At 39.6% G+C, this 8826-nt stretch overlaps 1 protein-coding gene across 1 annotated transcript in view; it reads right to left on the bottom strand.

Annotated features, from left to right (window-relative positions):
- The window catches only part of xrcc4 (X-ray repair complementing defective repair in Chinese hamster cells 4), a 41677-nt gene extending 39092 nt beyond the window's left edge, over positions 1 to 2585 (bottom strand). Inside the window, exon 1 of the mRNA XM_015973919.3 lies at positions 2458 to 2585. The gene's annotated coding sequence lies outside the window, so the exon portion shown is untranslated. The remainder of the gene's footprint in view (positions 1 to 2457) is intronic.
- Positions 2586 to 8826: the final 6241 nt, after the last annotated feature.

The raw sequence follows: 8826 nt of genomic DNA on the forward strand, positions 1-8826 counted from the left end.
TCAAAATTTAAGTTTTGCTTTCCCCTCAGCTGATGCTGGTTCGACTCTCGGTGGGGTTGGCAGCAATCTATTTAGCCAGCTGAAACATTTAATTTGTTTATATTTTAGTTGTAATGTTTATTTTCTGCAAAATATTTATGTCTCTACAAGTTATTTGAATTTGGTCATTTCTAAACAGCGTTTTAGTTGAAACTCTGCTCATAAATGGACTCACACTGGCTAAATAAATGAATGAATAAATAAAAAACACATTAGTCATATTTTAAACGGTATACCAATAAATGGTTGTAAACATAGTACTGGCAAGTGTAGCTAGAAAAGAAGAAAAAAGTTTGCGCCGCTACCGGGAGGCGAACCTGCGCAAAACTACATGCCAAGCTGACTGCCCAACCACTTCACCACTACATCTGGTAACAGGCTAGTGGCGTCACATGTAATTGTCCCATCCAGTGTGTTTTTGTAGACAGGATGTATGGTTTTTCGGCGGCGTCTCAGTAGAAGCCATTTCAGAAATAATTTGTCAGAAAATTCACAGAATATTCAGATTTGAGAACCAAGACCAGACCCGCTTCGGAGAAGAGGACCAAATTGAAGCTGAGATGGGAGGTAAATGTGTGAATGAGGCCAAAAATGGCTTTGGCGTGTTTCTCTAATTTCCCTCTGGGATTAATAAAGTATCTTTGATTGATTGATTATGAGGAAATGACAATATAAGATGATAAAAAGTTCCAAAAGTTAGATCTTTAATTATATGGAACCTTTACAAAAACGGTTCAAGTAACCTCTCGACTCAGTCCTCAATCTTGCATTTTGGATGATATATAACACCCTCTTTGGTTCCAGAATGCTATTAAGTCTGACAACTGGAAGGAATTGGACTGACTCTGATGGAATGGGCGGGGCTGATTCTGGAATGGGCGGGGCTGACTCTGGTGCAGCTCCGCCTTTGTGGTTCTGCAGCGAGCGCCACTTGAAATCCTCGGCTACAGAAGCTGGCTCTCGGTACGTGGAATGTTACATCTCTGGTGGGGAAGGAGCCTGAGTTGGTGTACGAGGTTGAGAGGTTCTGACTAGAAATAGTCGGACCCGCCTCGACGCATGGCAGCTGATGGGTACACAAGCGGAATGCAGCCCGGGTGGTCACAGAGGTAAAAACCCGGGCATGGGAGGAGTTCGATGAGACCATGGAGCAAGACTTCCATATGGCTTTGAAGAGATTCTGGTCCACCATTCTGCACCTCAGGAGACAAAATCAGTGCACTACCAACACTGTTTATAATGGGGACAGTTTGCTGCTGCAGAAAATGGATGGAATGGATGGACAAGACTCCATATTGAACCACTGGTGCTTTCTTAGGAGTGATGACATGGTTACATGAAGATGGACTAACCATTTAAACAGTTTTGAACATGGAGGGAAAACAGTGTTTTTACTATTACCTAAATCCTTTATGAAGTCCGCAAATATAAAAAAAATACATCAAATGGTCTAGATTTAGGTTAAAGTAGGGGCAAGATAGCCTTCAAAATACAGATAAATACTAATAAAAGATACTTAGGACCGTCAAATGTCTTGTTTTATCTAATGAGGACTAAGGTGAGGAATCTTTGCACAATACATTATGTAAATTATTGTAAACATCCTTTTGAATGTTGGAGATAGGCACCAGCTACCTGCAAACCAGTCTAAACAGCTCAGAAAATTAATAAATAGGGTAATAAAGACCAGAGTGAGGACAGAACAAGAAGAATAACTTTATCAAGATTGTGAAAACAAAAGCAGTTCATCAAAACGTAAAATAAACTCCCTAAAAAGCCTCAATACGGTGATTTGGGAAGCTGTCAGATATAACGTGGATATCTGAGAATATGACCATAAAATGCCAGTGGACATTTATTTATCTGGACAAGGTGATCATGATAAAACATTTAATAAATGATAATGAAAAAAATACATTGACAATTCTTAAAGTCATAGCATACTGTACTTATCAAAAGACAGACGTGTGAAAACCAAGTCCAACACATTTTGCTAACTTTCTTTGTAAGTAAAAATTAAAATTATCATCTTCTAATGACTTAATCAATTTCAAATAATAAACTTAAAATAAATTTGGAAGTGTTTTCATGCACCTTCACAGATATTAGCATTAACATCTGTTCATCTACTGCTGATGTTTCTAATTTGTTTGTTGTTTTGCTTTTATTTACTGGCTGCGTCTACCTGATTTTAAACCCCGGAGAGAAAAATAAAATTTCTGACTAAGTCCTAACCCTTCAAAGTAGAGCTAAAGATATAATCTAGCGTTACCACGAACGAACTAGCAGCAGCTAGGTTAACTAGTTCTCAGATGTCAGAGCTGTTTGTAAACAAAAGTCGGATGCCGACACGTGAGAAGATGAGCAAAAAAAAAGCTCGTTCGCATAAAAAAGACACCATGATAGTTTTTGCCCTACCTCCAGTGGTACCGGATCACGTTGGTAGCTGCTTTTTAAGGAAAAATCCAAGTTTTCACTCTTTTAGCAACTGTTTTAAGATTCAACCGGCGCCTGCGATGTGACGTCATCAGCAAGCGACACAATAGAGCAGTATTTTTTTCACAGGCATGTGAGATCAAATAGCTGTAATTTATTTATTTATTTATTTATTTATTTATTTATGTTTTTGGTAGACATTTTAGCTGTTAAGTATTAAAATCTAAACAATTGTACTACCATTTGTGAAGTTTTTGGAAATTTTTGATGTTTTCTTTAGATCCCACATTAGTTGCAGTAGTGCAGAGATTAAACCCTGTGGAACACCACAGGAAAAAGGAGCCGGGGTGCACAAAAAAGTTTCTAATATTTACAAAGAAACTTTCATCATTCAGATAATAAAACCAATCCAGTTACCTCTGATCCCAATTAACCCACTGTTAGTGGGTAGTCATGGATCCTTCAGTGGTTACACTGTTAAAACCCTAAAATGGTTTTTCAGTGCTGTCTAGATGTTTGAAGTAAGAATGGAAACCCCCCACAATATAATTAAATTTTAATTTTTCATGACGGTATTTATTTGGCCATATAGGTAGTGTTTTATCTGTACTTCAATAGACAGGATCTTCATGGTAAACACAAACCACTTTACACCATCTTGCCAAGTTAAGAATTTGTTGAGATTATAGACATTTTGATCAAAGCACTAACCGTCACACAAACTGTAGGTGTGATTGGTTCATGGCTTTATCATTAGAAACACAGGAATAGGGGTTTTTGATATCAGATTATGAAATCACCTCTGAAGTTCGATGAGGTATGATGACATGGACATTAGACACACATTTATCATGTGAAGACAAAAACAGCTGGTTGAAATCTGACTTGGTCTCAGTCTGAACACCAGCCGTCAGAGACGGTGAAGGAGAAAAGCGTCAGATCATGAGTTCTTCCACACCGTCAACATAAAGAACAGTTTTAGGAGCAGATACTCTAAAATCTGTTTGGCCACAAATTGACTGGCAGACACAGCAAGTCAGAAAGGGGGTTGTTTTATTGTAATGTAGCATAGTAAAATCTGAGCCACAACAAAATTTCAATATTCTTCAGCTGTTTTTAGACCAATAATAACATCAACCATTGATTAAACTAATAAAACTAATACAGAAAACTAGTGTTTTCTCAGACATCTGGAAGCCGTCTCAGCTAACTGCATGAGGCTGGATTCAGCATGCCAGTGAGTAGGACCTTTTTTTATTGCAGAAAAGCATATTTACATTATAAATAAGGCGAACATGCCAATGTATTCAGATGAGAATCGAACAGTCAGTGAAAAGGGGGAGGACAAAAAAAAATACACAAAAACAAACAATGCAAGGGATCACTACACAGTTCCAGGAAGTCTACACAACAGTCTATACATATCTTCATAGCTGTTATTATTGACACATTTAAGGGATCTTAGATACAATCTAAAATCATGTTCAAATGCATTAAACACAGGGGGTGATTTCAGTATTTTTTGTTTATGTATGAAGAATTTTGCCAGATAGAGAAGTAGATTGTAGCAGAGTTCTTGGTTGTTTGTTTGAAGGAGAGTTCCAAAGGTGACGACATCTCTTGAAATGGGACATGGGATTCCAATTTGAGGTTGAATCCAGTTTTCAAAACAGTTCCAAAACGTCCGTGTCTTGTTGCATTCAAAGAAAATATGATCAGTTGTTTCAACATCCTTCTCACAAAAGGAACATGAATTATCATCAATGTTAAAACATTTTCTGAGCAGATCCTATGAGGGATAGACATTGTTTAAAATTTTAAAATGTGTTTCTTTGACTTTAGGTTGAATAGGAAGTTTTAAATAAAGAATCCTTAGTTTAATAATGGAGCTTTTACCAAATTTGTAAATTATGTTGTTCTTGTTGACTTTACAAGGGTATAGTTGATCAGTAAAACACCGTCTAATAAATTGGGTGGTACACTTTTTATCCATAAGGGGAACACCTTGGATGGAGATAGAACCATACTGTGGATTTATAGGTTGGTGTTGAATAATGTTTCTGTACTGGAAGACCACCTCTTTAGGAAGCGCAGTTAATAATTTTATGAAATCAGATTTAGGAGGGCTAAAGTTATATTTAAGTAAGTAAGTAAGTAAGTAAAAGTTTATTTATATAGCGCCTTTCACAGATATAAATCACAAAGCGCTGTACAACATGATAAAGATCAGGGCAAATACCTCTAACCAATAAAAACATCAGAAAAACAATAGCAGTGATAAAATAGAAAATTAAATCATGAGTATAAACAAAGTGAAGGTGTGAACCCGAACAAAGCCATCTTTTAGAACATTTAGGGAGGGAACGCCTGGATGAAAAGGTGAGTTTTTAGATGATTTTTAAAGACCTCTACAGTGTTAGAGAGACGGAGATTTGAAGGTAGACTGTTCCAAAGTCTGGGTGCAATAGTCTGAAAGGCCCTGTCCCCTTTGGTTTTCAGTCTGGTTCGAGGAACAGCCAGGAGGTTTTCAGATGTGGATCTAAGGTTCCGAGAGGTGGAAGCTCAGATAGGTAGCTTGGAGCCTGGTTGTTAAGAGCTCTATAGGTCAGCACTAAAACTTTAAACTGAATTCTATATTCTACCGGGAGCCAGTGGAGGGACTGTAAAACTGGAGTGATGTGAGCTCGTCTGCTGGATTTGGGTAGGAGTCTGGCTGCTGCATTTTGCATGGCTTGAAGGCGTGAGAGGGAGGTTTTGCTGAGACCAGTAAAAAGAGCGTTACAGTAGTCTAAGCGTGATGACACAAAGGCATGGATGATTTTTTTTCCAGATCTGCAGTAGAAACCAGTTTACGGACTTTTGAAATGTTTCTCAGTTGAAAGAAACAAGAGCGGGAGATGGTTTTGACGTGTGAGTCTAAACTTAAAGCTGGATCAAAAATAACTCCTAGGTTTCTAATGTTGGCCTTGGGGGATGGGCAAAAAGAAGCAATTTCTTGCTCGATTTTTGGCTGAAGTTCCGGGGGTGCAGTGATCAGGGTCTCTGTCTTGTTAGCATTTAAGACAAGAAAGTTGCTGGACAGCCAGTTACTGACCTGGGTCAGGCAAAGTACAAGGGTGGCCAGCCTGTCCAACTGGTGTGGCATAAAGGACATATAGAGCTGAATATCATCAGCATAGATATTTAAGACAAAATTCATCTTACCCTAGTGGTTCACCATTATCTTTCATCAAGTGTACAACAGACCAAATTTTCCTATTCATCCAATCTTCATAAAACAGTGACCAATTACGGCATAATACATATCTATTGTTCCAAATTTTAGAAGAGTGAGGGGAATAATTATGTACATACAACAACTTCCAATACATTAGTTCTTGTTTGTGGAACTCTGATAATTTTGTGGGCAGTTTGTTTATATCAAAATCTGAAAACAGTAAAATTTTTAGACCACCTATTTTGTTAAATACTGTATATGACTGGGGATAGAATACCAGAAAGCGTTCGGATTCTTGAGCCATAGTTTTAGCCAATTAATTTTGAGTGTTCCGTTAAGACAATTGAAATCTATTACTTTTAAGCCTCCATCTTTAATTTCTTTGACCATTTGATCTTTCTTTATATAGTGTGGCTTATTTCTCCAAACGAAGTTAAAATTGATGGTGTTAATCTTTTTAATTAGGTCGTTTGAAATTGCAGTATTGCAGGTTGGATAAACTAATCTAGATATACTCTCCATTTTGGTTAAATAAATGCGCCCTAATATGGAGAGATCCCTCTGAAGCCAAATATTTAGTTTGGATTTAATTCCATTAAGTTTATTTGTTATGTTTGTCCTTAGGTTAAATTGTTGGTCTTTAGAAATATATGTTCCTAGATATTTAATTTCAGATTTGATGGGAATGTTACAAATTTCTTTTAGAGGGGAGTCATGAAAAGCCAATAGTTTGCATTTTTTCAAATTTAGCTGTCAGTGAGTAGGACCTGGCTGCAGACATCAGCTGGCGTGTCACGGGAAGAACTTTCTAGTGAGAACAAGATGGCGTGTCATTACTTTTACCGAAAAATCGACGAGCGAAAAACCTCGGCCGGAAGTTGGTCTTTTTTGGCGGCCGCTTTTGTTTCAACCATACTCAGCGGGTTTCAAAGAGGAAAGGTAAGGATGAAATTAACTAATTGTTGCAACTGTTCTTAGTTCTTAAATGTAGGCACTATAGCATTTAAAGCGTTACCAGAGAATTACTACATTTCATAGCTAATTGTATCAATATTAAAACGCCAGGGTTTCCCTTACATAGGCGTAGCCGTGACGGGCCGCCACGGCTGAAATCCCACTGCCACGCCTACAAGATCCCAAGTTTTATTTATTTATTTATTTATTTATTTATTTTGCGCTGTTTCCTTTAGAAGCAGCAGGAACTACTATGTTGTTGCTTGTGATCACAACCGGCAGGCAGCAAGGAGGAGCAGGCAGGACAAGGTGAAGTTACAGCATAAGTTACTGAGTTTAAAATTAGAAAGGTAGCAGTGGATATAATGCTTTTACGTTTACATGTTTCAATAGCATTAAGATAAACGAGTGTTGACGATCTTGACAGGGTTTCCTCCAGTGCTTATTAGGCCAGGTTCTCCTCCCCCCACCAGGCTAAGCATCACTTATTCATGTAAAATTTATTTATTTTTTCGTGTCTGACTTTAACCGCATCTAATACTGTATTACGGCGTGAGCGCAACAGCGACAACTTAAGATTGATGTGTGAGCAGCCTGAGAGGTCGGGTGTTTCATCTGAACCCTTAAAACCTCCAGCAGGCTACCCTGCACTATTGACGTGTTAGCGCGCGGCGCTAACAACTTAGCGACGTGACATGTCTCGGAGAAAGCGTAAAAACACGTTGGACGCTTCTTCTGAAGCGGGAAAATAACACTTCTTAAGCAGAGCACGACGTCGCCTCGGCTCGTTCACCCTCTGCCGAGCCAGACTGAGCTCGATAACAACTTGACCCAGCATAGCCCCTGGGTCGTTGGAGCTGCCCCATGACTGCCTGATGGAAAACCAGCGGGTTTCATCAGACTCATAAAGTTTCTTGTTTTTGCCGGGGACCCCCTGTATTTTACCGCTCCCTCCTGCAACCTTCCCCTATTAACATTTAAAATGACTCTGTAAATTCTGTGTATCAATAGAAAAAATATCTGCCTCTGCCAGCTGCAGTAAATGTAGTTTCCAAATAATAAATAAGAGGTGCATTTATCTGTGTATCTACTTCGATCCGCATTAGTGATATTTTCAGCACCAAAACAGTGAAGCAAAGAAACAGATGCCTGAGTTTGTTAGTCATTTTATTTATTAGGTGCATCTAACCTGTTCTATTTTTTCTCTGAAATGAGATCAAATCAGTGCTTCTATGGGTTGTCTCCTCTCTGCACTAGAAAATTTTACTTTATTTAGAGACGTGTCATAATTACCTCAAGTGGAGGAGTTTAAGTATCTCGGGGTCTTGTTCACGAGTGAGGGTAGGAGGGATCGGGAGATCGACAGGCGGATTGGTTCAGCGTCTGCAGTGATGCGGACGCTGAACCGATCTGTCGTGGTGAAGAGGGAGCTGAGCAAGCCAGGCTCTCGATTTACCAGTCGATCTACGTCCCAATCCTCACCTATGGTCATGAGCTTTGGGTAATGATTGAAAGAACAAGATCGCAAATACAAGCGGCCGAAATGAGTTTCCTCCGTAGGGTGTCCGGGCTCAGCCTTAGAGATAGGGTGAGGAGCTCGGACATTCGGGAGGGACTCGGAGTAGAACCGCTGCTTCTCCGGATCAAAAGGAGCCAGTTGAGGTGGTTTGGGCATCTGGTCAGGATGCCTCCTGGACGCCTCCCTGGGGAGGTGTTTCGGGCATGTCCTGCCGGCAGGAGGCCCCCGGGTCGACCCAGGACACGTTGGAGAGGTTACATCTCCAATCTGGTCTGGGAACGCCTTGGGGTCTTGCCGGAGGAGCTGGTGGAGGTGGCCGGGGAGAGGACGGTCTGGAGCTCCCTAGTTGGGATGCTGCCCCCGTGACCCGGACCCGGATAAGCGGACGAAGACGAAGACGACGACGACGATGAAGTAATCCTGCATGTTTTTCAGGTAACAATAAAAGTGTTGGAAAAATGGGAGGGGATGAATCGATATGCAGCTGAGAAAGCCATGCTTCAGCAAATTCATTTGTACCCAAAATAAAATGTTTGTGAAATTAAGTGTTTCTTTGGTTTTATTGTCTTTCACTCAAAATAAATACCAACTAGCTAAATAGTTATCAGCTGTAGTAGTTAAATTATGTTGCAATGAGCTGCTGTGATACACAATAGGACAG

This window comes from Nothobranchius furzeri, chromosome 6, assembly GCF_043380555.1.
Source record: "Nothobranchius furzeri strain GRZ-AD chromosome 6, NfurGRZ-RIMD1, whole genome shotgun sequence".
Classification (NCBI taxonomy): domain Eukaryota; kingdom Metazoa; phylum Chordata; class Actinopteri; order Cyprinodontiformes; family Nothobranchiidae; genus Nothobranchius; species Nothobranchius furzeri.